Source organism: Lygodium microphyllum, chromosome 8 (genome assembly GCF_053477565.2).
Source record: "Lygodium microphyllum isolate KBCC chromosome 8, Lygodium_microphyllum_v1.1.10, whole genome shotgun sequence".
In the NCBI taxonomy this organism is placed as follows: domain Eukaryota; kingdom Viridiplantae; phylum Streptophyta; class Polypodiopsida; order Schizaeales; family Lygodiaceae; genus Lygodium; species Lygodium microphyllum.
The window spans coordinates 73,918,891-73,946,791 of NC_141142.1; the positions used below are offsets into that span (position 1 = coordinate 73,918,891).

At 43.6% G+C, this 27,901-nt stretch overlaps 1 pseudogene; it reads left to right on the top strand.

Annotated features, from left to right (window-relative positions):
- The first annotated feature begins 306 nt into the window (after positions 1-306).
- The window catches only part of LOC148032453 (polyamine oxidase 1-like), a 33,531-nt pseudogene continuing 5,936 nt past the window's right edge, over positions 307-27,901 (top strand).

Sequence of the window (27,901 nt, forward strand, 5' to 3'; positions counted from 1 at the left end):
GCCGTCCTCGTCTCTCTTCCTCCTCTGCCGCACTCCTCACCTCTTCTTCTCTATTCTCCCCCTCTCTAATAATATCCTGTGGTTCGTTCATCACCGCGTTCGGCGCGTCCTCGCCTCCGGCACTTTCACCCTTTGCTTTGACCTTATAAAGAAATCAACACCATCTCATTGTTGCACTTTCTGTCCATTACCTTCTTCCGCATTCTCTCTCTCTCTCTCTCTCATCCTCATCTGTCTCTTCTCCCGCTCATGGATCCCCACAGCTTGCAGCGGAGACGCCCTCGCGTGGTCATTATCGGTGCGGGAATGGCTGGCTTGTCAGCCGCATACCGCCTTCTCCATCGCAAACCGTCTGCTGCTTGTCACGACCAGTTGCCTGGAGAGGAGGAGAGTGGATCAGAAGCAGCTGCTGATATCGATGTGTGTGTCTTGGACGCGAGCGCGAGATTGGGCGGGAGGATCTGCACCTCTTCGCTGGGCGGCGCTCAAGTGGAGCTTGGCACTACGTGGATTCATGGCGTGGAAGGCAGGCTTATATATGCGAATGCGGAGCGGATCGGCGCCATGGAACGTGGCCGAGAGGCCGGAGCTCCGAATTGGGAGAGGCAGGCCGGATTCCCAAGTAACCCGACCCTGATAGTAGCAGGAGGAGGGGAGATGACGGATCCACCTGGGCTGGTGGCTGAGGTGGTGGATATATTTGACCGAGTTATGGTGGAGGTGAAGGGGCGAGGTGCATTCCAGTCGTGCAAGAAGCATTTCGTGGAAGGACGCATGGGATCGCATGCACGACAAGATCTAAATGTGTTCTTCGCTAGAGAAGAGAATGTCCGATTGGGGGGGGCCGATGATCAGGACATTCAAGCAGCTCCCGGTGGCTGTAATGGCGGAATTCCATGGGACCGCCGGTCCTTGCAGGAGTCCGTGTTCTCCATGCTCGAGGACATGGAGCGAATAGCCACCGCCTCTAATTCCCTGCACGACCTCGACCTTGATTCCATGAAAGAATACAAAGAGTTCCCTGGCCCTCACCTCACCATAGCCAAGGGCTACAGCAACGTTGTGAATGAATTGGCCAGATGTTTGCCTCCGGACACCATTCATCTCAACAAGAAGGTCTTTTTATGAACTATGGAATTGCAATAAGACAAATGGCGTGGCTCAGCAGCAGCTCTTTGAGCCCGAGCTTCCTCCATGGAAGCTTGAATCAATCTCTCGACTCGGGTTCGGTGTGGTGGACAAGCTCTTCTTGCTGTTCGACCCAGAGGCACCTAGCAACTTCCGTTCCTTCAAGCAGTTTCTGTACCGTAAAGGGAACAATGGTAGCCAAATACCATGGTGGATGCGGAGGACTTTCTCCATTTGCTCCATATACGACGGTTTGAAAGTGCTACTGTGTTGGTTTGCCGGGGCGGAGGCATTGGAGGTGGAGGGATTGAGTGATGACGAGGTGATCGATGGGATGGTGCAGACACTAGCAAGCTTCGGTGTGGGCATGGATGCTGTGGCACCTGGACGTATGCCCAGAATTTTATTACCTAATGACGGTGATCAAGAAGCCACAACACAATCATGTCAGCAATTGGACTATCAGCACAGCATGATCAGGGGAGTCGTGCGGAGCAAGTGGGCTACCAATCCTTTGTGCCAAGGCTTCTACACGTAAGTCGCAACAGGGGCTAGCGGATTGGACATTGACATACTTGCAGAGCCCCTCCCCAGAACATCACCACCACCGTCATCCTGCCTTGATCATCTCTCTCACGTCGTCTCAAGGTCATCCCTATCCTCTTCTTCCTCTTCCTCGTCCGTTTCATCTTCGGCATCATCTTTGGCCAGCTCCTCTTTCAATTTTGAAGAGGAGGAGGAAGAGGCGAATTATGTCACTGCTTTTACCCTTTTGTCCGAGACTACAGATTACACTCCATTGCAGCTTCTTTTTGCTAGTGAGGCTACTCATCGTAACTTCTACTCAACCACCCATGGAGCTAATTTCCTCAATGGAGCTAGTGGAGCTAGAGAAGCTGACAGAATTCTTCACCATTATTTCAAATCAAGGAAGGTTGACTCTATGTGCAAAAAAACAAAAAAACAAAAACAAAAAAAAAACAAAAAAAAAACACAAAATACAAACTCAAAACATACCTAAAATACAATTTTAAAAAAACCACAAATTAAAAAAATTTATAAATAAATAAATAAATAACAAATCTAAATAAAACAAAAAAACCCACTAAGGTGTTGTATTTGTTGTTCAGTCATCAGTGGTCTTTACTTTTCCTTTACTGGATTCACTTCTTTTGGGAGACTCTTCCGTGCGCATTTCTGCATTACATACACATCCCTTCCAGGTATTTATTTTATGTGCTTTCTTTATTTTCATTTCTCCCTTAATCACAAATTAATTGTTAAAATGAACCCTTTAATTCACCCACAGTTTCCACGCGCATTCGCGCTAAAACACACATACTTTTTAAATTAAAATGAACCAGCCGTTCACTTAGCACGCGCTACGTGCGCTACAAAGGCACTTTAAAATTTTAATTAAAATGAACTAGCCGTCACATGAGCACGCGCTGGCAAAAAAGCGCTCCACATCACCTTAATTTGTAATCAATGAATTGCATTTAGAGACCCAGTCGGGAATCGAAGTCGGGATTCGAATAAAAGCACCGTTTTAACCTAATAATTGGTAATTAAATTTATAATAAGGAACCGCCATTTTCTTGCTAAGGTTTATCACCTAATAAAAATTCACACATTTTTAATAATTTCTTTAAATCAACCCTTCATTAAATTAATTCCTCCCTCACTGCACTTAATTCCCTTTTTAATGAAGCGTTTCGTGGGATGGGTATGCGCCGTCATTAGAGTTATTTTCCATGGTCCAGTCTTGGTTTCTCACAGATATAGTTTTGATATGTGTCGGATGTGGTATTATTTTGGTTTCCTGTCTTTGTTACGGTTACGGGTACGGTATGCAGTTTTTTTTTTCTTTTATTGCCTGATACGGGGTTCAGGGTGTTTGTCTGATGCATCGCATGAAGCTTTCGGTCGCATTTGTCTCAAGGTCATGTCAAATTTTTTCTAGGATGTGGTTTGCTTGGGGTTAGTTGGTCGTGTCACGTTTTATTGGTTGTTCTCTTATCCTTGGTTTTTTGTCTGTTGCTTTGCAGGCATTCTCCTTGATTGTCTGTGTTTGTGGTGTGTGTGTAACCATCTGAATGGCGCCTTCTCATGCTCCTCCCCCTATCCAGTACGTCCCATTAGTTAGTAGGGATTACATTGATTCCCAGCAGCTGGAGATACTGTATTTTCATGCCCTCTGTTTGCCTAGCAGATACCTGGTCCTGTTGGAAAGGATGTGTTGTCTCCAATTTTTTCAAAATCCTCCTAAAAACTTTGTAGATGAATCCTTATCTATGGATCGATTCCGACAACATCAATCTTTTAAGAGGGATCATCTTCATTGATGCCTTTCCAATGTATGGTGGAAGCTTTTTAATGCAAAACTCTCTTTTTGAAGGAGTCATTCAGATGGTTGTGTTGTGTATTAGTGTTTGTGTTGAGAGTTCATTTATGTCAAACAAACGTGGTGATTTCCTATTGGATTTCGTGTACGAGCTACATTTTGGAGACTTGTGGTGTTGGGGTCGTGGTTGGAGAATTGAAGAAGATGCAGATGAAGAAGAAGCAAACTTTTATATCCTTTACAAAATTTGTTGTGATTTTAGTTTGATAAGAGGTGTTAATTTCAAAAGGGTTTTCCTTTCTTTGTATTTTTATATCAGAAACAGGTTATCAGTTGGGGTCGTGGTGGATGGATTCTTTGTGAGAAGCTATGGAAGATCAAAGTTGAGCTTTTCCCTGAACTTGTATTCCCTTTTTCCTAGGTCGCGAGGACGCTTCCTTATTAAGTGTGGGGATATGTTGAGTGTTGAAATGACTTGTTTTTTGGCTGATTTTTGTTGTTTTTGAGAGCTAAATGGTTGACTTTATGGGATGATTGATTGATTTAGAAGTGATTTGAGAGTGTTTTGGATGATAATGATTGTGTTTTGGAAGTTCATGATGTTTGTTGATGGTTCTGTGATGTTCTGATAGGTTCTGATAGGTTCTGTATACCTTCTGTTTTGCTCTGTTTTGGTCTGTTTTGTTCTGATTGTCTTCTGTAAGGAGGGATGAAGTATTGATTGATGAAGATTGAGATCTTGTGAAAGTTTATTGAATGGTTTGTGAGAGTTTGGAATGATTTGAGAGTGAGTTATGAAGTTTTGATAACCTTCTATAACCTTCTGTAGGTCTTCTGTAGAGCTTCTGTCTCTGTTCTGTTCTGTTCTGTACTGTAGCTGTTCTGTAACTGTTCTGTAGACTGTTCTGTATGCTTCTGTAAGTGTTCTGTGGAATGTATGTGTGACTTTGGGAAAGTTTTCTAGCCTTGGAAAGAGGTGAATACAAGTGCAAAAGAGCTGAAAGAAGTGGAAGAAGTAGCTGCTAAAGACTCAAGTGAAGACTAGAGTGAAGTGACAGTAGTGAGCTATGAAAGGACACTGTAGTGGCTCTGGTGACTCTTCATATCAGACATACCTCTTGGGAGGGGTATCCACGACCTAAGAGGGATTATTGAGGGTGATTTTGGGAGATTGTAGTGAGGATATGATGTATTATTGATGGAGAGAGAGAGAGAGAGAGAGAGTCAGAGATAGCTAATTCTACTCAAACAGAGTGATTGTATATGAGAGATTGAGAGAGAAGACTATGAAGATATTGAAGATGAATACTATGTGAAGTATTTCCATTCAAAGATGGTGTATTCCTTTGCTTTCTTTGTTCTATTGATGGATTTTGTGAAGATGTTGAAGAATATGGTTGATTCTATTAAAAACCGTGGGAGATCTACATGATGCTGCATGAAGATTTGTTGTGCCTGGTGTTCTTTTCTTCATTGTGATAATATAAAACATGATAAACAAGCTTGTTGATGTTACAAGATAGATTTTCTTGCAAGAGAATTCCCTTTTCCTTGGTGTTCCTCTCGGGGCTCCACCCCTAAAATTCGACGTCGCAGTCAGATTAAGCTTTAAGCTTAATCACTCAAGTCTCAAGTCACAAAAATTTTCAAAGTTTGAAAAGTACTTTAAGTTCTACAACTCCGCAAGTTCTGCAAGTTAGTAGAGGTCAAAACTGACTTATGCCAAAAACTCCCATAAGGACTGTTCCTGCACAGAAGCACTGAACTGCAAAGTTGTTCCCTGAAAGACTCTGTTCGCATACGCAGACTTGCTGAACTAGTTTCAGCACACACAGAAGGTCATACGCACATTTTACGAAGATTTCAAATCCTGCAACCGCAAAAGTCGAAGACCATGAAAGTCAAACAAAAATCTATAAGCCTTGTACACCCGACTTTGAGCTACGCTCATCCCGCTAATTGGATTTTGAGAGTGTGAGGTCTTTTGAATTTTTACAGGATGACGGAACAAAATATGGATGATTTAATGGTTGAAGGCGATCTTCCTGAACCTACCATGGAACAAAAATTGGACTTAATTATGATGTAGTTGGATGAAGAACGAAGAGCCCAGCAAGCCTTGCAAGTTCAATTGGCCAATTTACAACAATCGACTACCGACAAAGATGGACCACAATCCAAAGATCTTATCCGACGAACCGTCAATGCGACTCTCGAAGCTCAATCCATCCGCAAAGAAACAAAGATAAGTAAAAAAAATTGCAAATTCCGTACTTTCAATGGAACTCGAGATGGAAAGACTGTTCTTGCATTCATCAGTCAGTTTGATGATTACTTTCATGAGGAGACATGCGCTGAAAAAGATAAAATCAAGTGTGTTACTAATCATTTAGTGGATAGAGCATCTCTTTGGTGGACCGTGGTTCGTAAGAGCATAGATTGTCCCACTACCTGGGAGAGTTTCAAGAAGAAGTTTATGCAGAATTTCCTTCCTCCACAATTTCATGAAAAAGCCATAAAGCAATGGGACCTTCTTCAGCAAAGAGATCGTGAGCTTGTTTGCCAGTACAACAAACGCTTTTGGAATGCCTTACTCCAACTACGCATGCTTGAAGACGTACCTGAAGTGACTCACAAGTGCAAGTTTATGTCTGGATTACTTGGGCATTACTACGTTGAAGTCAATATGTTCAAGCCTGCAACTCTTGAAGATGCAATTTCTTTGGCTCATGACACTGAAGACAAGCTTCGAGGAAGAGACAAGTGTCCACAACAATTTCAAGCAAATTGTAACTATGGTTCAAAGCAATTCAATTCAAATTTTAGAAGATTCAATCAAAGTTGATTTCCTTCATCATCTTTCCGTAAGTCTTGGACAAAACCACCTACTTTGCCATCAAATACCAATCAAAACCTTAAGCCATCCTCATAGCCAAATCCTAATATTCCTAGACTTCCTGCCATTGCAAACAATGTATCTAAAGCCAAACCTATAGTGTGTTACAAGTGCCATCAACCTGGACATCTAGCAGCCAATTGCCAATCGAAGAAGCCACCTGTCCATATCAACTACCTTGGAGCAATGGAAGATGAAGAACATGAGAAAATGCCTGACTTTACGGAAGATGAGGACGTCATTACTACTCCTTTGGATACTTTACCAGGTATGCCAACTCCACATTCTTTGTTGACAATGAAATGTTTAGTACATGGAAAAGAAAAGATTATTTTGCATGATGATGGTAGTACATATTATTTTATTTCTGCAAAGTTAGTGAAAGAATTGAAATTACAAACTGTTCCTACGCATTATCGCATTAAAGCAGCATTCTTAGGCACAAGGTATAATGGAACACAAGAGGTGCATGATTTAGAAATTCAAATTGGTGAATACACTGAAAGAAGGAATTTTCTAGTTGTACCATTACAGTCCAATGATATTATCCTAGGTATGCCTTGGCGTCATCAGCATAATCCTGACATAGATTATTCCACGCATTCAATTAAAATTCATTTTCAAGGAAAACACATTACATTGTATGGTATGCACGCATCCAATAATTTTCCACTACTTACTCATACTCAAGCTAAACGTGCATTACACAAAAGTAGTAAATCTTATCTAATTTGGGTGAATGAACTTCAAGCTAAAGAAAAACATATGCACCCTAGGCATAAAGAATTCCTTGCACAATTTAAACATTGTTTTGCTGAAGATCTACCACCTGGGCTACCTCCTTCACGTCCTGAAGACCACAAAATAGATTTAATTCCAGGTACATAATCACCATGTAAAGCACTATATAGGCATAACCAGATTGAACAGAAAGAATTCAAAATCAAGTTGAAGAATTATTAAACAGAGGATTAATCAGACCTAGTAGTTCTCCATTTGGTGCACATGTTTTGTTGGTAAAGAAGAAGAATAATACTTATCGTATGTGCATTGATTATCGTGCCCTAAATAAGATTACTGTAAAGAATAGATATCCAATTCCTAGGATAGATGATCTTATGGATAAACTATAAGGTTCTGCCATATTTAGTAAAATAGATCTTAAATCTTGTTATCATCAGGTGAGATTAGATAAATCTGATATATTTAAGACTGCATTTAGAACACAATTTGGTCATTATGAATTTTTAGTGATGCCTTTTGGATTGACTAACGCATCTACTACATTTAGTAGAATGATGAATCGCATATTTTTGAAATATCAGCATTGTGTTATAGTATTCTTTGATGATATCTTGGCATTCAGTAAAAATGAGAAAGAATATTATGAACATTTGTCTTTGGTTTTCAAGTTGTTGAAAGATAATCAATTGTATGCTAATCCAGAAAAGAGTGAGTTCTTTCAAACAGAAATTGAATATCTAGGTCATATTGTGTCATCAGAAGGTATTAAGGTTGACCCTAAGAAGATAGAAGCAATATTGAACTGGCCTATACCTAAAAATATGCATGAGTTACGTTCTTTTCTAGGTCTTGCTAGTTTTTACAGGAAGTTTGTGCGAAATTTTTCATTACTTTCTTTGCCTTTGACTAAACTTTTAAAGAAAGGTATTGTTTATCATTGGTCTGATAATCAACAGAAATCTTTTGATTTATTGAAACATGCATTAACCCATGCTCCTGTATTACAACTACCTGATTTCAATAGACCATTCTTTTTAGTAGTTACTGATGCCAGTGGATCTGGAATAGGAGCCGTACTTATGCAAGATAATCATCCCATAGCCTATTCTAGCTGTAAACTGAAACCATCCGAACTTAAATATTCCACATATGATAAAGAATTGTTAGCTGTTTTACAAGCTTTAAGACAATGGAAACATTACTTAATGGGTTTTGAGTTTATGATTAAGACTAACCAACAAAGTATTAGACATCTCCTTAGTCAACCCCAAATATCTGACCGACATATCAAATGGGCAGCTTTTATTCAGAGTTTTCATCCCCTTATCCAATATCAACCAGGTAAAGAAAATGTAGTAGCTGATGCTTTAAGTAGAAGACCCAACATTCATAATATTTTTGTCATATCATTTGATTCTTTAACTCCTATGAAAGATACTTATCATCAAGACATTACTTTTCATACTGATTGGAATAAATTAGTTGGAAATAACTGGATTCCTATTGATTCACTTTCTTACAATGATGGATTCATGTTTTATGAAAAGAGATTATGTGTTACAGTTCCATTTAGATCTTTTGTTTTGAATGAGATTATATTGTCCTCCATATCAAGGTTATAGAGGTATCATATCTACTTTATGTACATTAACTGAAGATTTTTATTGGCCACATATGGACACTGATGTATCTAACTTTGTTTCTGAATGTTTGGTTTGTCAAAGAGTTAAGAGACATCATGGTAAACAGTATGGTTTACTTATGCCTTTATCTATTCCATCAAGACCATGGGAACAGATTTCTATGGATTTTATTACTGGTTTACCTAATACTAAAGCTAACCATGATATGATTTGGACTATTGTAGACAGGTTTAGTAAACAAGCATATTTCATTCCATGCAAGAAAACTTTAACAGCATCTCAGGCAGCACAATTGTTTTTGAAAACTGTTTTCACTAATCATGGATTACCAAAAGTTATTATTTCTGACCGTGATTCTAGATTTTGCAATAACTTTTGGATTACTCTGTTTGCTAATCTAGTAACAAAGATTGATTTCTCATCTGCATTTCATCCTGAAACTAATGGACAAACAGAAGCCACTAACAGTACTATTTTAGATCTTTTACGTGCTTACACTATTTCTAAACCAGAGACATGGGATACACATTTACATTTACTGCACTTTGCATATAACAATACACCACACATAGCTACAAAGAAAGCACCGTTTGAAGTGATTTATGGTTATAGATTGTCTACACCTGTTGCATCTTTATCAAATAGAATTCAGAGTGCTGATGATATTGCTAACATGCACGCTACTATTTTTGATAAGGTTAAAGACATGATTGCCAAAGCCCGAAAATCATATACAAAACAAGCCAATAAGAAAAGACAGGCCATGAATTTCAAAGTTGATGACTATGTTTGGTTAAGAATAGAAAAACGTAGATTACAAAGTGTAGATAAACATCCAGTTGTGAAATTAGCACATAGATTCTATGGACCATTTAAGATCATTCACAAAATCAATGACAATGCATTTAAGTTACAACTACCACCGCATTGGAAAATTCACAACACCTTTCACACTAGTTTATTACGACCCTTTAGAGGACAATTGCATGTACACCCTATTTATGAAAACCCACATTTGTTAGATGAAGAGACTGAAATCCTTGAGACTGAAGCTATCATAGATACTGACTTTATGACCACTAGAATTGGCCGTAGATATTCTAGATATTTGGTCAAGTTTAAAAACCATCCTGTTGAAGAGGCCCAATGGATGCACGCTAGAGACTTAAATGCTTTCCCCACTCTATTAGCTCCATATTGAGCTAATAGCAATTGAGGACAATTGCTATCTCACCCCGGGGGTATGATGCTAGGAGGCCTATTTCACGGTGGATTTCGTGCCACGGTGGATTCCGTGAGGTTTTACGGTGGATTCCATAAACTTTGTTTATCGAGGCTCATACACAAAGTGGATTCTTTGTGCGAGAATTCGATGGGGACGCCTATCCTTTTCGCATGTTTCGTTAATTTAGTGTATACATGGGTGATTCCATAGAGGGTGATTCTGCAAAATACATATTAAATTAATAAACGTTTATGAGTTTAGAGTGCGCACTCGTGATAAATTAAGGTTAGGATTAATTTCTAACCACTTAATTTATTTATGTAGCTGAAGATTGCTAGGTATTCACTTTTGTCGGTTTAATTGTATTATTTTACTAACGATTGTGAATGCTTCAGTTGATGTGTAGAGATAGCAGCAGTGGTGGCAGAGAAAAGCATTGGACGATAGCGTGTATTCGAGTTATCACTTATATTTTTATGGACACATATCTTAGGCATGGCGCCTATATTTTGTCACGCCTATTTATTAAGGCGTTGGATATTTATTTATTATTTTGTATGCGCATGGGTGCACGATTATGATATTTGTATTTGGACATTGTATTGGGTATGCCTGACTCTTTGGGCACCCACCCATTAGCTTTATTTCTATTTTGTGCTAAAGCAAACTCAAAAGCCAAAAGCATGCTATTTTGTAATTTGGGCTATTATTTGATCTTGAAGATGATTAATACATAAAATACATGCTTTGTGGAGCGCTCACACAAGGCATGGGGGGAGATTGCACCCAATTCGTCTCTTGTTCATGTCGTGCTTACTTTCTACCTTGAGTTTTGTGAAAAGGGGGTTAGTGGGCAAAGGGAAAAACGATAGGTGGGGGGGTGTAAGGGAAGGGGGAAACGACACGCTGGGGGGGTGTAAGGGAAGGGGGGTTAGTGGAGGAAGGGGGAAACGATGGGTAGGGGGGGGATGGGGGTAGGGGCGGGCGGTGGGGGAGGGGGAGGGGGAAAGTAGGCAACAATGGTGGGCAGGAGGCGTAAGGGTGCCAATGGCGGTAACAAGCATGGCTAGCGATAGGAGACACAACGCCCAGGTGAGGGGCCGACAAAGAGCAGCCGACGCATGGCATAGGCAATGGGAACAAGCGTGGCCCGTGGGGGAGGAGGAGGAGAAGGAGGAGAAGAAAGAAGAGGGAGGAGGAGGAGGGGGGAGAAGGAGAAAGAAGAGGGAGGAGTAGGAGGAGGGGGAGGAAGGAGAGGGAGAGAGAGAAGTAAAATGGGGAGGAGAAGGAGGAGGGGCAGGAAGAAGAGGGAGAGACAAAAGTAGAATGGGGAGGAGAAGGAGGAGTAGTAAAGGTAGGTTGAGGTGAGGAAGGAGGGAGGGGAGAGAGAAAGAAATGAGTCGGGAAGAGAGGGAGAGAGAGAGAGAGAGAGAAAGAAAGGGAGAGAGAAGAGGGAGAGGGAGAGGGGGGTGAGGGGACAATGGGAGGGTGGTTAGTGTTGAGATGACAAGCTCAACACATGCGAACATTAATGATGGACTGCCTGGTTAGATGGGTCCACACGTCTACACTTAGCACGTCGGTGGTCATTATGACTCTCACATGGCCACTGACTCATTACTTATTATATTCAGGTTATTACACCTATTTACAACTAGCATAGTTATAGCGCCGGTCAACTAGTGTAGTCGGTTATGCATTGTTTGACTTAATAGGCCATTTTCCTTTATGTTGTATCTTATCTATACTTTGTGTACATTGAAAAGAGTGTGGAAGAAGAAGAAGAAACCAGCAAGAAAACGTTTTGGCCTCCATCTCTCTTCTTGTCTCTTGAGTGAGCTTCTCCTTGTGCATTCTGTGTGTGTTCGGCACAGCATCTTGAGCAAGTCCCCCCACCACGCGATTCTTGACATGGTATCAGAGCCATGCCACTGAGAGAGGCTGATTTCGAAGGCTCAAGTGAAGGAGAAGAAGCAAGGTTCGAGCAAGCAAGCCACGGGTAAAAAGCTCTCCCATCCTTCCACTCTTTCTCTTGGATAGTGCTTGTGGAGGCACCGAAAGCAGGGCAGAGCAAAAATCTCTGATTCCAGTGAGATTTGGTGTGCGCGAAGAGCACTGTGTATTTTGCAAATCGTCCTTTAGGGCAATCCGCAGTTATTTTGGGCATTTGAGGCCGTTTCAGGCCCCGTTTTAGAGCCGTAAGGTTGCAGACAACAGTTTTAGGGTACACTATGTTTTCGGCTGTTTTGACCGAAAGTGTGTGCGCAAGTTACAGATTACGAATCTATAATTCTTGAGGTTTTTGTAGGAAGAAAACATAAGGTTTAGCTGCAAACAAGTTATAGATTGTATGTATTGTTGAGCAGATAGTGAAAAAGACTGTCTGGTGTATTGCTATGCACTACAGGTTGAGGGTTGCAGAAGATTTGCTTGCTGTTTGGTATTAGTTTTGTGATAATGGCAGAGAATAGTGGAAGCCCCATCATTGAGAAGCTCGACAAGAACAACTACCCTTCATGGAAGTTCCGTGTCATGAACTTCCTTATTGGAAAATGCCTCTACGAGTTTGTTTCAGGTGAAGAAAAGGAGCTGGAGGTGAGTGATCCTCCAACAATTGCAGAAGAGATAAAGGCACGGAAGGAATGGACAAAAGACAAGAAGGTCATGTATTGGCTGTCTGCAGTAATTGACAATAATATGCTGGGACATATTAGAAATGCAGAGAATTCATATACAGCTTGGACCATACTTGAAAGTATGTTTTCCGTAAATACAAAGGCATGAAAGATTCAACTCAAGCAAGAGTTGAATACATTGAAGAAAGGGAAGATGTCTATCAATGAGTATGCACTAAAGGTAAGGAGCATTGCAGATGCATTGGCAGAGATTGATGCAATGCTCGATGATGATGATTTGGTGTCGTCTACCTTGGGTGGACTTAACAATGAAAAGGCTTGGAAGTCTTTTGTAACTTCCGTATATGTCAGAAAGCCATTTCCAGATTTCGATGAGTTGGTCTCCCTTATGATCATTGAAGAGATCAACATGCAGAGTGAGACATCTGAAAGAAGTGGTGAACAGGTCCAAGCTTTCTACTCCAGTTCAAGAAGGGGACATGGCAGGTTCTCTTCAAGAGGCCGTGGTATAGGACGTGATAGTGACAACCAGTAAAACAAATTGAATCAGCAATTTGGCGATATGCAAGTTTCAGGAGGTCGTGGTAACTTTAGAGGCAGGGGGAGCTTTAGAGGACGAGGTGAATGGCAGAACAGAGGTTCTAACAACTCTGGTATTGTGTCACACTACTATGGCAAAACAAGTCATATTGCAGCCCAATGTTATGCTAAGAAAGATTATATTCGCAGTGGTAAGTTGCAGCAAGGAAATTATGTATCGTCTTCACGACAGAATGAAGACAAAAATGAATGTCTGTTTGTTATGCAGCATATATTGAATGTTGTTACAGGAAAGGGAACACATGATGATGTTTGGTATGTTGATTCAGGTGCATCCAATCATATGACCAGCCATGCAGAATGGTTTGGAGAGATGCATGATTTGCAAAATGCAGGTTATGTGCAGACAGGTGATGATTCATGCCACCCAATTTTACACATTGAAAAAGTTCCCTTGTCCTTGCATGATGGTAAGACAAAGAGTCTTTCAGATGTATTACATGTGCCATCTATTATAAAGAACTTGGTGTCAATCGGTCAAATGGTAGAGCAAGGGCTGCAAGTCAGATTTAATGCAAAGGGCTGCTTTGTAGAATACTTCAATGACAAGTGCAGGTTGGTAGCAAAGGGAAGTAGAGTTGGACGTATGTTTACTCTGGATGCTGGAATTCCTACTATGAATGCTGCTATGTATGCTAAAGGAAAAGGTGTTGTTGCAAATATTGAAATTTGGCACAAACGCATTGGACATGCAAATGTACAAAGGCTGAAATTAATGCAGTCCAAAGGGTTGCTTACAGCTTTGCCTACATTTAGAGTTGCAGAATTTCATAAGGTATACGAAGCATGTCAGTTTGGTAAGCAAGTAACACAACCCTTTTCACATGACAGAGATGCAAGCAGAAATATCCTTGATGTTGTGCATACAGACATTTGGGGGCCTACACAAAATGTATCTCTTGGAGGCAGTTCATAATTTGTCAGATTCATTGATGATTGTTCTACAAAGCTGTGGGTATATTTTATGAAGGAAAAGAGTGAAGCGTTTGAGCACTTTAGAACTTTCAAGGCTGCAATTGAAAGAAAAACATGCTTGAAAGTAAAGTGCTTGAGGTCAGATGGAGGGGGAGATTACCTCTTAAATGAAATCAATGATTTTTTGAGGTCTCATGGGATAAAGAGAAGTTCACATGCAGATATACCCCACAGCAAAATGGGGTTGCAAAAAGGAAAAACAGGCATATTGCAAAAGTTGCACGCGCCTTGATGGCTAAAAAGAATATGCTTAAGTATTTTTTGTCTGAGGTTGTTCATACTGCTGTTTATATTATGAACAGAACTCCCACAGCTACAGTTCATGGGATGACTCCTGAAGAATGCTTTACTGGCAAGAAGCCTGATGTATCACACTTGAAGGTATTTGGTTGTGTTGCCAATATGTTCATGTGCCAGATGAGCTATGGAAGAAGCTTGATCCAAAGGCAGAAAAATGTGTTTTTATTGGATACTCTTTAGAGCAGAAAGGGTATCTGTTAACCCCAACACGAAGAAAGCAAAAGGAAGTGGAAAAGACGCAGGGCAAAGGTGGAAAAAAGGTAGCCCGACTGAAGAAAGAAAAGGAGAAAAGGCCAAAAGCGCAAGGGCAACCTTAAAAGTCCAAGGCAAAGGCAAAAGGGGAAAGGTGCATTTTAAAATAAAAAGGTGCACCCTGAAATCTTGTAAAAGAGCGCCGGGCTCTCACCCGTGCAATTTGTAAATGTAGACGGGCGGTGGACAAGAAGCTAGGAAGATAGAAGGACAATGGGAAAAAGGGCCTAGGCTATGGCCGGCCATGTAAAAAGGGGAAAAGGGGATGACCGCCCAAAAGGGATTTAGGGTTTTGTATATAAAGTTGAAAAGTGAATGAGAAGCTCATTCTTGTGTGTGGCCAAAAGTGGCTCTCCTTTTCTTCTTCTTCTCCTTCTTCTTGCTTGCTTGAGCTTGTGCTTGAGAGAGGGAGTGTGAGAGTGTGAGGGAGTTAGTGTGTGAGGGTGAGGGACCGAGGAGGAGAATCTCTCCATCTTCTCCTCTCTTCTTCTCTTCTCTTCTCTTCTCTTGTCTTGCTCGCGGCAATGGAGCTTGGAGCGTGGAGCTTGAGGATGGAGCTTGCTTGAAGCTTGCACTTGGATCGTGGAGCTACCGGAGTGAGCGGGAGAGGAGGTAACTCGAACGGCATGGAGGTAAGCTCACTACACCCGTAGATATGGATGGCGCGTGGGCTATGTGAGAGGTAGCCATTAGTGCTCGGCTTGGAACGCTTGAAACAATAAGTGGTCCGTGGGTCTTGGCGGTTGAGTGAAAGCTCCCGCATTTTGGTTCCATTGCCGGGACCAACGGATTCAAGCCCTGAGTGCTTGCGTGCTTTGAATTGAGCATTGGAGTAGGGTTTTCCCTGAACTGGTGCTTGAGGTAAATAGGTAGGAAGCGAGGGGGTTGAAGAGGGTATTCGATCTCCTTGGAAAGTAGGTTTTTTGATTTCTTGAGATTTATGTTGTGGAATGGAGTAGTATAGGTATTTATTTTGTGATTTGGATGCGTTTAGGATAGAAAAAAAAAACAAAGAAAAACAAGCAAACAGTAGGGTTTTCTGTTGCTGTATAACAGGCTAAAACAGGGAAACAGGGGACCAGATTCAAGTTTCTGGGTGAGACATGGACAGGGAACTAGATATAAGGTTCTGCAGCGCTGGGAAAGGACCTTAAGAGGCCTGGGAGGCCAGGACAGACCTCATTTCCTTGGTTGGCCTTGTGTGAGAGAGAGAGAGAGAGAGCTTCTGGTTCATAGGACGAGAAAGTGCTACCCCGATTTCTAGGCGACAGCGATTCGTGCTGCTCCAGGTGAGTCTGGTGCTTCCCAATAAGTGCTCTAATCAGATCTAGGAAGTCTGTGGTGATTGTGTGCAGCAGACAATAAGGAGGGGTCAAACGCGCGGGAATCGCACCCGCCGCCGATGCAGTCAGACCAACTCGCAGTGGTCCGATTCCTAGAATCGGACCACCCGAGTTCTGGAGTCGGACTGTCCGACTTTCAGAATCGGACCGCCCGACTGAGAGTGAGTCGGACCAGTCTGGTCCGATTCCCAGAATCGAACTAGCCCGATCGGACGTGCCACGTGGCACTCGGACCACTCAGATTCGGACCAACCCATCCGACTTGGACACTCGGACCACTCAGACTCGGACCACTCGGACCAACCCGTCCGATTTTGAGAATCGGACGCTCAGACCAACCTGTCCGACTCGAACACTCGGACACTCGGACCAATCCATAATCGGACCACTCAGAATCGGACCAGGCCATCCGAGTCCCAGAATCGGACCAGCTCAAAATCGGACCACCCTGTCCGATCCGATTCTCAGAATCGGACCACTTTGAAAATCAGACCACTTTTTGATCCGACTCCCAGAATTGGACATGACCAAAATCGGACCACTAGGCCGATCGGACCAACCCAAAATCGGACGTCCGATTCTGATAATCGGACTCCTGAAAATCGGACATCTTAGAATCGGACCAAAAACTGTCAAAATCGGACAGGTATCTTGAACACAAATTTTGACGCATCTAAATCCCAAAGTTGACCCAGGACCACGTAGAGCTAAAGGCACATCACAGATCGATCACTAGGCTGAAACTTAGAGCAAGTAGTTCAAAATTTGGCTATAAACGGTCCTCCAAATTGTGTATGGATTTTACCGTAACGGCCCTACGGGCCGGGGGGACTGCCCCCCCGGACCCTCGCAAAGGGGGCTCTGCCCCCTCCGCACCTCCCTCGAGTAGATTGGAGAGAAAACGCGCGCCGTGACAGGTCTTCCAAATTGGACCCTGGTGAAGTAATGGCTCTACACCAGCATGGAGTCTCACTTGCAATAGAGCAACCAAAAGTCCATACCCGAACAGAGAGAAACAGAGACCCTAGAACATCAATGGGCCAATCTAGCCATCAAGGGCAAAAAGGCCACACCATGAGAACACAAAGACATTGTGTTCAAACCATGTCGAGTCAGAGCAAAATGCAACTTCAGCAAGCTACAAATGCGAAGATGACTAGACATGACATTCTTGAGGAGAGATGTACCTTGAATAGCACTACACTGACGATCCAAGACAGCAGTGGAGAATCCACATCTGGTAATGGAGTCGAGAACTCAAGAGCATCTGTCAGAAGGCTTAAATTTACAGGCCAAGACCCGGAAGAAGGAGACATAGTACCACCTGCTTATCTTAGGGTCAAACTCACTGCGAAAAGAGAGCATACTATTGATGCTCTAATTGATGAAGGAGCAGATTTTAATATCTTAACCTATGAATCATGGACCCTACTAGGCCAACTAGAGCTCACACCGACTGATGCAACTCTTAATCCTTACGGGGAACACCCACAAGCACTTCTAGGGAAGTGCAGAATCCTTGTAACAATTGAAACAGAAAGCTTGCCACTCCTGTTCTATGTTCCTCCCAATTGCGAGAATGGTGGAAAGGAAATCCTCCTAGGAAGGCCCTTCAAAAAGGCTACCAAGTGTGAGGCTGACTACGTAGCTCAGAGGATACACTTGACACTACCGGGTGTGAGGATAGTCACGACCTTTAGGAAGGGTGACCTCAGCAAACCTCGAGGGGAAGGCAAGGAAGGTGCTGACGTAACAGTCAAGCCCATTAACGAGAGCAAGGACTTGTTGGAAGAGTTAATACAAGCACAGGTCGAACAATGAGAGCCAGTGAGTGAGGCCATGCCTGAACCAAGAAGGTCAAGAGACAATGCCAAGGACAGACTTTGGACTTACAAATATCGTAGAAGACCCCAAAAGAAGCCCAAGCCTTATAGACGCAAGCATCGATGGAGAGCTAGGACAACGCCACGATGGATATCCAAGGCGTTGCTTCATGCTCAAGGGTATTATGCAGGCAATCATTGGATTTGGGTGCCCAAACTCCCTACTAGGCCACCTCTATCGGAAGCCCAAATTATGTCCAAAGCAAAGAGGCGTAGGAGGAAAACTAAACGAAAGGCCAAGTTTCGAACCAAAAATATTGGAGTGATTGAGCCCCTCACTACTGAAATCAAGAAACCAAACATGGCATATCAAAAAGTAGATCCTCAGCCTAGTGTGCTTGACAAGCGGACATCAGATGCAGCCATTGAGCGTGCACAAAAATCATTGGTGCCCAAGGAGCCTTTGCTTTCCCAAGGGGAGAGCAAGCATCATAGGCACAACATTGCTCAAGGCAAGGCTGATCGCTCAACAAAGAAAATGGCACAATCGTCTAAAAGCCTCGAGCAAATCATTCAGCCAGTGCCAAGTCCACCTAAGAGTCCTAGATCTCCTACATCCTCTTTTTCCAAAAGGACACAGGAAGCACAACAGCGGTTGTCAAGGGAAACGACTCAATTCCAATCTCTATCTCCATCTAAGTTTCCAAATGTCCAAGAGGTGGGACATGACGCCATCTGTAGCTCTCGACCCAAGGATATGCATGAGCAACCTAATGTGACTAAATCAACTCATGCTCGATCTACACAGATGAGTGCTCAAAGGCCAACAAAAGACATGACCACTTCTGATCGCCCTAGGGACTTGACACCGCAATCCACCAAGGGTAGCGAGCCTACTAAACTAGCTGCTACTACTTCCAATCAGGGATCACAGCAGTCATAGCCCTTGGCCGTGACAATACCCTATGTGGAACGTGTCCTTAGAAGTTCACCTATGGAAGAGGTGTCGCAACCAACTTCCTCGAAAACTCCAGCACTTTCAAAGGGCCTAAAGCCTAGGCTGGAGGAGTTAAACTCAAGGGAGCTGGCAAAAGAGCTAGACCCTCTGAAACAGGAGGTAATTGGGCTCTCGCAACCTAGCAAGGCTATTCAGTAGTCCACGGCCATGTCCCGTAAGGACACACTAGAGAAAGAGAAGGCTGAGGCCCAACCAAGCACATCAACGGTTGATCTAGTCCAAGGTCCTGAGTCGTTGCGAGGGGCACCTTCACTGACCAAGAAAAAGAGGAGAAAGCAGAGAAAACAACAACAGTTGCAGGTGGTTGTGGACCCCAAGAACATTGAGACGAAGGGCGTTGGAGAGCTGATGAATAAAGCATCGAGTCCATCCATCAATGAACCCACTGATGCCTCTCCTAATAGCGGTGAAACCTCAGACACATCCGTGTGTTCTGAAAAGCCAAAGCAACCGTTGCCATCAACAGTTGCTTGCAACACTCTATCCACTGACAATGGAACTCACATTGACCAATCAAGAGTGGATACAACGTCGTCACAACAAGGTGACAAACCTATACCAGTCACATCTGAGAAGAACCATGACAAAAGAGCAGCAAAACCTCAGGAGAAACGTGAGAACCCCAAGAGCATAAGAAAAACTAGCGTTGACCAGTCTTGCTCATCTAGGCCTGAGCCCCCAGCCATGCTAAAGCCTAAGGAAACTCTTAGAACTTTGCATGAGATAGCAACCGAGAAAGCCCTCATTGAACATAGAAGTGTCACAGAATGCTTAATTGAGTTGGATGCTAAGCTCAAAGTGGTCGCACGTGTCTACGTCCTTGCGGACATGGGCACAATCCCCAAAGAGCAGCTCGGAGATTACTTGACCTTTCCTCTAACATGGGAAGAACAAGAACAACTTAACGGGCACTACGACAGGCTCCTGCATGAACGCATGCAGCTCATCCCTGACGAGGAGGCTGACGAACTACGCTTAACCGTCACGTTCAATGAAATGCTCTGCCGACCGAATCTCGTAGACATAGAGCAACTAAAGCGACTGTTAGCAGACCAGAGTCAATTTGAGCAGCGTTGGTGCGAAAGCCGCGTTGTAATGGCCGAACTAGGGGCTCAAATCATGACAGTCTTAGAGGAGCGATTGGCCAAGTGGCGGTCTCAAAGAGACCCAACCTACGTGGCACCAACTTCCCTTCGAGTGCTGACTGCCATTCGGGGTATGGACTTAGCTGGAACTAGCCAAGAGAACGCTCTGTTTGATAAGGTTCTCACTGAGGAGGAGTTACATATAGCCAGTAGACTCGGACAAGGTTCCATGCTACTCGATGTGGCAAAATATCTATCGGTATTAAGTAAGCTGCTATGAATACTAGATGCGTGTGCCACGCTCCGGTACAACCCCGAGTTCTACACTTGGTTCTTATCCTCGTGAAGTGACATGGATTCATAAATATGTATATAAATAGACACTGCTTTTTGTGTCACCGTGTATAAACAACGTCAACACACACAAGCAATGATAGTCAGGTGCAGGGAGAAGAGTGGGGTCAGATAAACTAAGCTCCTCAAGTCCTCCTCTCATCACGCATTTAAAAGTGTGTGACCAGCCCCACCTCCAGGTGAGAGCATGCAACCCACATTGCCGCCATAGGAAGCCTTGACCAACAACTCTGATGGTGTAGGCAGAGTGTAGTCCTTTCCAATACACCTGCTTCCCTTTTTGGTCTATTCTTTCGAGGATGTGCCCTGTCCCACTCCACGACAACCAGTCCACGCGACTTAGCATAAACTAATATCCGCTAATGACTGGAGGCCACGTGAACATCAGCATGGGGGCCATTCCTCTACAACAAACACCGCATGCCTCACCTCTCCCCTTCTTGTCATATGCGCTTCATAAACCACACTAAAATCCCTTCCATGCAAACAATTGTATCCTGTATCAAGGTCTAACCCTTGGATTGTGTCTTGCAGGTTTCCTTTTGCAGTGGAACGCATGGAGAATCATGGAGATCTAGCATACAAAGACGCTCTTCGCAGAAGGCGGGAGCATGTGGCACACGCCCCTCCACTGGAGCGCTATGTGCCCACCATCAAGAGGTATGCCAAGAAGCGAGGCCCTAAGCGACACTGCCCAGGGCGAAGGCCGAAGAATCATCGAGTTAAGAAAGTCGAGACTCGAAACGCGCAACAGGTGGCAGTACTAGTGGCACGAACTCCCAGTTCCCGCTCGGGCCCCAGATGCTCAAAGGCAGAGAGGGAAGCTCGGGAAAGAGAAGAATTTAATGAATTATTTAAAGACATTCTGGAGACGGTAGTGGGCTGGGATTACACCATTCATGTCCCGGCCGACATGTTCCCTGCTCACCCCCACGGGAGCCCCACACCAGTAGAGCCCCAATCACCCGGCCACCCAGACTCGCCCCGCCTCGTACAAATCGAGTAGCCCATGATGCATAAAGGGCTTATCAAATGATAACTGGCCATAACTTTTTGTTTTTAAATGGTTAAGTGTTCCCGACTTGTTAAGTGTTGACATGTTCCCGACTTGTAAGAACTTTTCATATCTGCATTTAATATATTTTATGCCTTTAGCAAAAGAAAAAGCTAATCAAGCGCAGGTGATAAATGTCTAAGTGAACACCATAGAATTCAGATCAGTGATGTCTCCTTGCATTGCACTGGCTTATTATAGTTGCGGCATATGCCATGCTTGTACTCTCATGAAGCGACGAGTGGATACAGGATGGGACAGATCTTTGGGCAAAAGTGTTCAATGCTCGATTACCGCAAGACCATCGACCCCCCAAGGAGCCGGGCAAAGCCACCCTGTCGGAATCACGAATCACCCTTGCCAACCGCCCACATTGCATGGCCCAAAACACATTCCTGGGCCACGCCCCCTTTCTAGGTCAAGCTCTATAGTTGGCTCACGGCAGTCGTTACCTCAATTGTACCCACATCGCATGTGCCGCAAGGAGGGTTGCAATATCTCAAGTGTATCTCCCCCTTTCGCCAACTGCTTCTCTAACAACGAGGCTAGGGCACAATCATCATTGTACTATCCATTTTCTGAGCCTTCGAAGCTTGACATTTTCCAACCCATTGAAAGACTGATAGCCTCAACATATTGTAATGGTTGTACTCAAGCAAATCAAAAAAAAAAAGAAAAAAAAAGAAAAGAAGAAAAGAAAAGAAAAAGAAATAAATGGAAAGATAAGAAGCACCCACGATCACAGCACAGCACCTAGGGGTCCTCAAATTAGGTACGTCTGGTGACCTTGGTCGACCGGCTTCGTCCCTAGTCCCCTAGCCCCTTACAATCACCCACAATTGTTCAGGGCACATCAAGGGCAGGACATACCTGGGGAGCTTGTCTCGCCTAGGGTTAGACCTGTCACCCTGACCCACTTGCACAATTTTCTTTTGCACTCTGCCTTAGTACCATTGCAATCGGTGGTGATAAGCACCGCACGATTGGCCATGAAAAGTACACCGTAGTCATCAAGCAAGTCCAATAGTTTCCAGCTACTGAAAGTGCGGTGTCCTTGTATTCAATTATGCTACATCGTGCAGTCACAATGCAAAGGATGTCTCATATACCTTCACGTGTACTCCTTCTCCACATGGACAACTTTGCTTCATCCACGCATTGTTATGAGAAACTAGCCCACGGTCTTCTAACTATGTAATATCTAAGTATGCACGAGCACTCACATAATATCTGCACCGAGGTATATCCACAGTTTGGGTCCTCAAGTGCAGGACAATACTCTAGGCTTGCTTAGAGTTCGTCGACCTATCTCCCAAACTAATCAAAATATGTCTTGTGCACGATGAGAAGCCTAGCACTACCCCTTAAGGAGAGACCACATGCGAGGTTTTCCAATTGCAGGTATAAGGTGTTGTTCGCTCTTCATCAACACTCAACTTTGAATTCTTGTTCATTACCATCCGACAAGCCCGCAAAGAATCGTCATGTGCAGAATCCCCAACAAACCAACACTTGTGCTGGCCATCAATGCAATCCCCAACACAACATAGCCCTACCACCAACTCCAACAACCTTCCACCAGCCACCTTGGCCACCAACAGGCCCCCAGGACCTTCTGCCACACCACCACCAACACTCCTCCATGGAAACCATAGGCGTCCTTGTCACCCACGTCCTCGGTGCATGCTACAGCCTGCTACCTACGACGGGGGGTGAGTGCCATGGGACTGGCACTGGTCTAGGAGGGGGGCAATGTTAACCCCAACACGAAGAAAGCAAAAGGAAGTGGAAAAGACGTAGGGCAAAGGCGGAAAAAAGGTAGCCCGACTGAAGAAAGAAAATGAGAAAAGGCCAAAAGCGCAAGGGCAACCTTAAAAGTCCAAGGCAAAGGCAAAAGGGGAAAGGCGCATTTTAAAATAAAAAGGCGCACCCTGAAATCTTGTAAAAGAGCGTCGGGCTCTCACCCGGGCAATTTGTAAATGTAGACGGGCGGTGGACAAGAAGCTAGGAAGATAGAAGGACAATGGGAAAAAGGGCCTAGGCTATGGCCGGCCATGTAAAAAGGGGAAAAGGGGATGACCGCCCAAAAGGGATTTAGGGTTTTGTATATAAAGTTGAAAAGTGAATGAGAAGCTCATTCTTGTGTGTGGCCAAAAGTGGCTCTCCTCTTCTTCTTCTTCTCCTTCTTCTTGCTTGCTTGAGCTTGTGCTTGAGAGAGGGAGTGTGAGAGTGTGAGGGAGTGAGTGTGTGAGGGTGAGGGACCGAGGAGGAGAAGCTCTCCATCTTTTCCTCTCTTCTTCTCTTCTCTTCTCTTCTCTTGTCTTGCTCGCGGCAATGGAGCTTGGAGCGTGGAGCTTGAGGATGGAGCTTGCTTGAAGCTTGCACTTGGATCGTGGAGCTATCGGAGTGCGCGGGAGAGGAGGTAACTCGAACGGCATGGAGGTAAGCTCACTACACCCGTAGATATGGATGGCGCATCGGCTATGTGAGAGGTAGCCATTAGTGCTCGGCTTGGAACGCTTGAAACAATAAGCGGTCCGTGGGTCTTGGCGGTTGAGTGAAAGCTCCCGCAGTATCGCTGTTATAACCCTGTCACATGTAAGTTCAGAGTGAGCAGGGATGTCATCTTTGATGAAATGAGCAGTTGGTATGCATCTAGTGGTGATGCATTGGATGATGATGATGATCATGACACTCATGTGTAGGCTGAAAAGCAAGAATCACGGACTCTTAGTGGACCAGATACATCATCTGGTAGTCCTTGATCTGGGAGACTAAGGAGTACCTCTACATCTTCAGGTGCATCTAGTAGCAATACAGGTAAAGACAAAGGAAAGAATAGAGTGTCAGATGGAATTGATGCAGTTCTTGATGGAGACTCCAGTGGCTCAGAGAGCTTGGATGATGAGCTTGGCATTCCTTCTGTCAAGACACCAGGTGTACAGAGAGCTCATAGTAATGTAAAGGCTCCATTGAGTGATTCGGTGGTACAGAGATCTAGCAGGGTCAGATACCCTGTTAAAAGATTTGGTTTTGAAAGTTATACAGCTCATCATTATGCTTATATGGTGAAACTAGTTGACGATGTTGAGCCCACATGTTTTGAGGAGGCTGTTGGTCATGCTCATTGGGATGCAGCAATGGATGAGGAGATGGCTGCATTAGAGGCCAATAAGACTTGGGATCTAGTATCATTGCCGAAGGGCATGAAAGCTATTAGATGTAAGTGGGTTTATAAGATTAAACACAATGCAGATGGTTCTATTAGTAGGTCCTGGCTATGCCAAGACCCTCAATGCAATTAGGAAGAGCTACTATTGGGAGAGGCTTAAAGGTGACGTTCTCAAATATGTCACTGAGTGTTTGTCTTGTCAACATATTAAGGCTGAACATGTCAAAATGCCAGGAAAGTTGCAACCACTTGACATTCCCCAAATGAAATGGGAATTCATCAGTATGGACTTTGTTGTTGGCCTACCCCAAGTTCAGGGAGGATACAACTTCATTATGGTTGTGGTGGATATGCTCACCAAGGTTGCACATCTTATTCCTATTAAGACAAACTATAAAGGCTCAGACATTGCAAGGTTATTTATCAAGGAGATATTCAAGCTACATGGGTTGCCTAGAAGAATCATTAGTGATTGTGATTCTCTCTTCACATCACACTTTTGGAAAGCTATCTTTGAAGCCATTGGGAATCAACTCTATTTTAGTACAGCTTACCATCCCCAAACCGATGGTCAAATGGAGCGAGTCAACCAAGTCATTGAGAATATGCTAAGGGCACACTGCTGCAGTGAACTAAAAAGGTAGTTGCTAGGATGGCAACTGTCAGATGTGTGATTTCTTTGGCAGCAGCCAAAGGTTGGAGGTTGCAGCAAATGGATGTGAAGAATGCCTTCTTGCATGGTGATTTGCAGGAAGAAGTGTATATGGATCAACTAGTAGGTTATGAAGATTTAGAGCATCCCACATATGTGTGCAGGTTGAAGAAGGCGCTCTATGGGCTCAAGCAAGCACCTAGAGCATGGTCTAACAAGATCAGAGAGTATCTTGTCAATATTGGCTTTTATGTTTCTGATGCTGATCACTCACTTTATGTGAGAAAGAGAGATGCAGGTTTGGTCATCATAGTCATCTATGTGGATGACTTGATTATTACAGGTGATAGTGATAGTGAGATTGCTGAAGTCAAGGATTTTTTAAAGAAGAAGTTTGAGATGAAGGATTTAGGTGAGCTAAGGTACTTCCTTGGCATTGAGGTGATCAGATGTGATGATGGTATATGACTGTCCCAAAGATAGTATGGCTTGGATATGTTGTCCAAGTATGGTATGACAGCATGCAAACCACTTTCAGTGGAGCAGAATGTAAAGTTGAGTGTTGATGTTGGGGATGAGATAGAAGACCCTACTATGTTCAGGAGGATAGTGGGGAGTTTGATCTACATGACCATTACAAGGCTAGACTTGAGCTAAGTTGTTGGTCTTGTGAGTCAGTTTATGCAAGTACCTAGAAAGCCACATTTGGATGCAGTTAGACACATTTTGAGATATGTGAAGTCCACATTACATTATGGACTTTTCTATGAGACATGTACAGATGTACAGGTGTTTAGATACACAAATGCAGATTGGGATGGTAGTATGTCTGATAGAAGATCTACCAGCGGATACATGTTCTCTCTTGGTAGTACAGCAGTTGCTTGGAGTAGCAAAAAGTAATCTACAGTTGCTTTGTCGAGTACAGAGGCTGAGTATAGAGGTGCTGCTGTTGCAGCATGTGAGGTAGTATGGCTACAAAAGTTAATGGCTGATTTGGATGTGCAAGTGGAAGGTCCAGTTGTCATTTATTGTGACAACATGAGCAGTATACACTTGGCTAGGAACCTTGTGTTCCATGCCAGGACAAAACATATTGAGGTACACTACCACTTTGTGAGAGAGAAGGTACTAGCACGTGAGATTGACTTAGTGTATGTCAGCGCACAGGATCAAATAGCTGACATCTTCACGAAGGCATTGGGTAAAGAGAAGCTTCAAAAGTTTGGAAGCTTACTTGGAGTTGCAGAGATACAGTTGAGCTTGAGGGGGAGTGTTGAGATGACAAGCTCAACACATGCGGACATTGATGATGGACTGCCTGGTTAGATGGGTCCACATGTCTACACTTAGCACGTCAGTGGTCATTATGACTCTCACATGGCCACTGACTCATTACTTATTATATTCAGGTTGTTACACCTATTTACAACTGGCATAGTTATAGCGCCAGTCAACTAGTGTAGTCGGTTATGCATTGTTTGACTTAATAGGCCACTTTCCTTTATGTTGTATCTTATCTATACTTTGTGTACATTGAAAAGAGTGTGGAATAAGAAGAAGAAACCAGCAAGAAAACGTTTTGGTCTCCATCTCTCTTCTTGTCTCTTGAGTGAGCTTCTCCTTGTGCATTCTGTGTGTGTTCGGCGCAGCATCTTGAGCAAGTCCCCCCATCACGCGATTCTTGACAGTTAGGGGGGGGTGAAGGGATGAACATGGCTATAAGTTGGATGGGGGTTCTAGTGAATAGAGGATGCGTGCACATGGAGAAACATAAAAACAAGGGATAAAGGTAAATGGAAAAGGAATGGCCATGGTAGACATGCATCAGAGTAAAATCAAGACATAGTAGACATGCATGAGCAGATCATGGTAGATGCAGAAGGATATACAACGTAGATATGCAAGGACATGTCCCCACACTTAAGACCTTACTAAGAAGGGTGAATTGAGCAACAAGGACCTAAGAACGAACTTTAGACCATAACCACGGACATCCCCAAACTTAAAATAGGACTGTCACAGAAAAACAGAAGGTCTAGGGTTAGAAAAACTTGGCCCAGGTTGTCGAGATTTGAAGTTGATTGTTGATGTTGCGTGATGTGTCACAATTGGCTGCATGAGGTACCAAAGTCTCTTCACAACACACGTCCAGTGTGGCCGGCGGAACCACATAGTAGCACCTAGGGAGGAAACTTTGTTCAGGGAATCGTGAGAAATCGCTGATGGAAAAGGATATTACACTCAGCTCACAATAACTCAAATGGAATGAAAGAACAATCATTCTCCCCACAACAAACATCACTTGATTGAAAAATGATGGAAACCCAGTTTCACACCTAGTTTAGAAATAAACAAGGAAGAGGATTCACAAGGAATATACTCATGTGCACAGTTGATAGTGCATTAGTTCAACCCCACCCCGTCAGGCATAAGTGCAAGCAGAAAGGCTAGGAAGCCCTGTCATGTAGTGTATAGAATAGGGTGACTTGTCCCTGTGGTGATGGTAGGGACCCATCCCCATATGTGTATAGGGAAACAAGAACGTACCTGGCTCCAAGTGTCGTAATGTCCCTCAATCCGCACCTCTCAATAATTGTTTGAGGAAACATCAGTCATGCTCAACCCCCCCTCTGTCTCACGTTTTGTTGATAGAT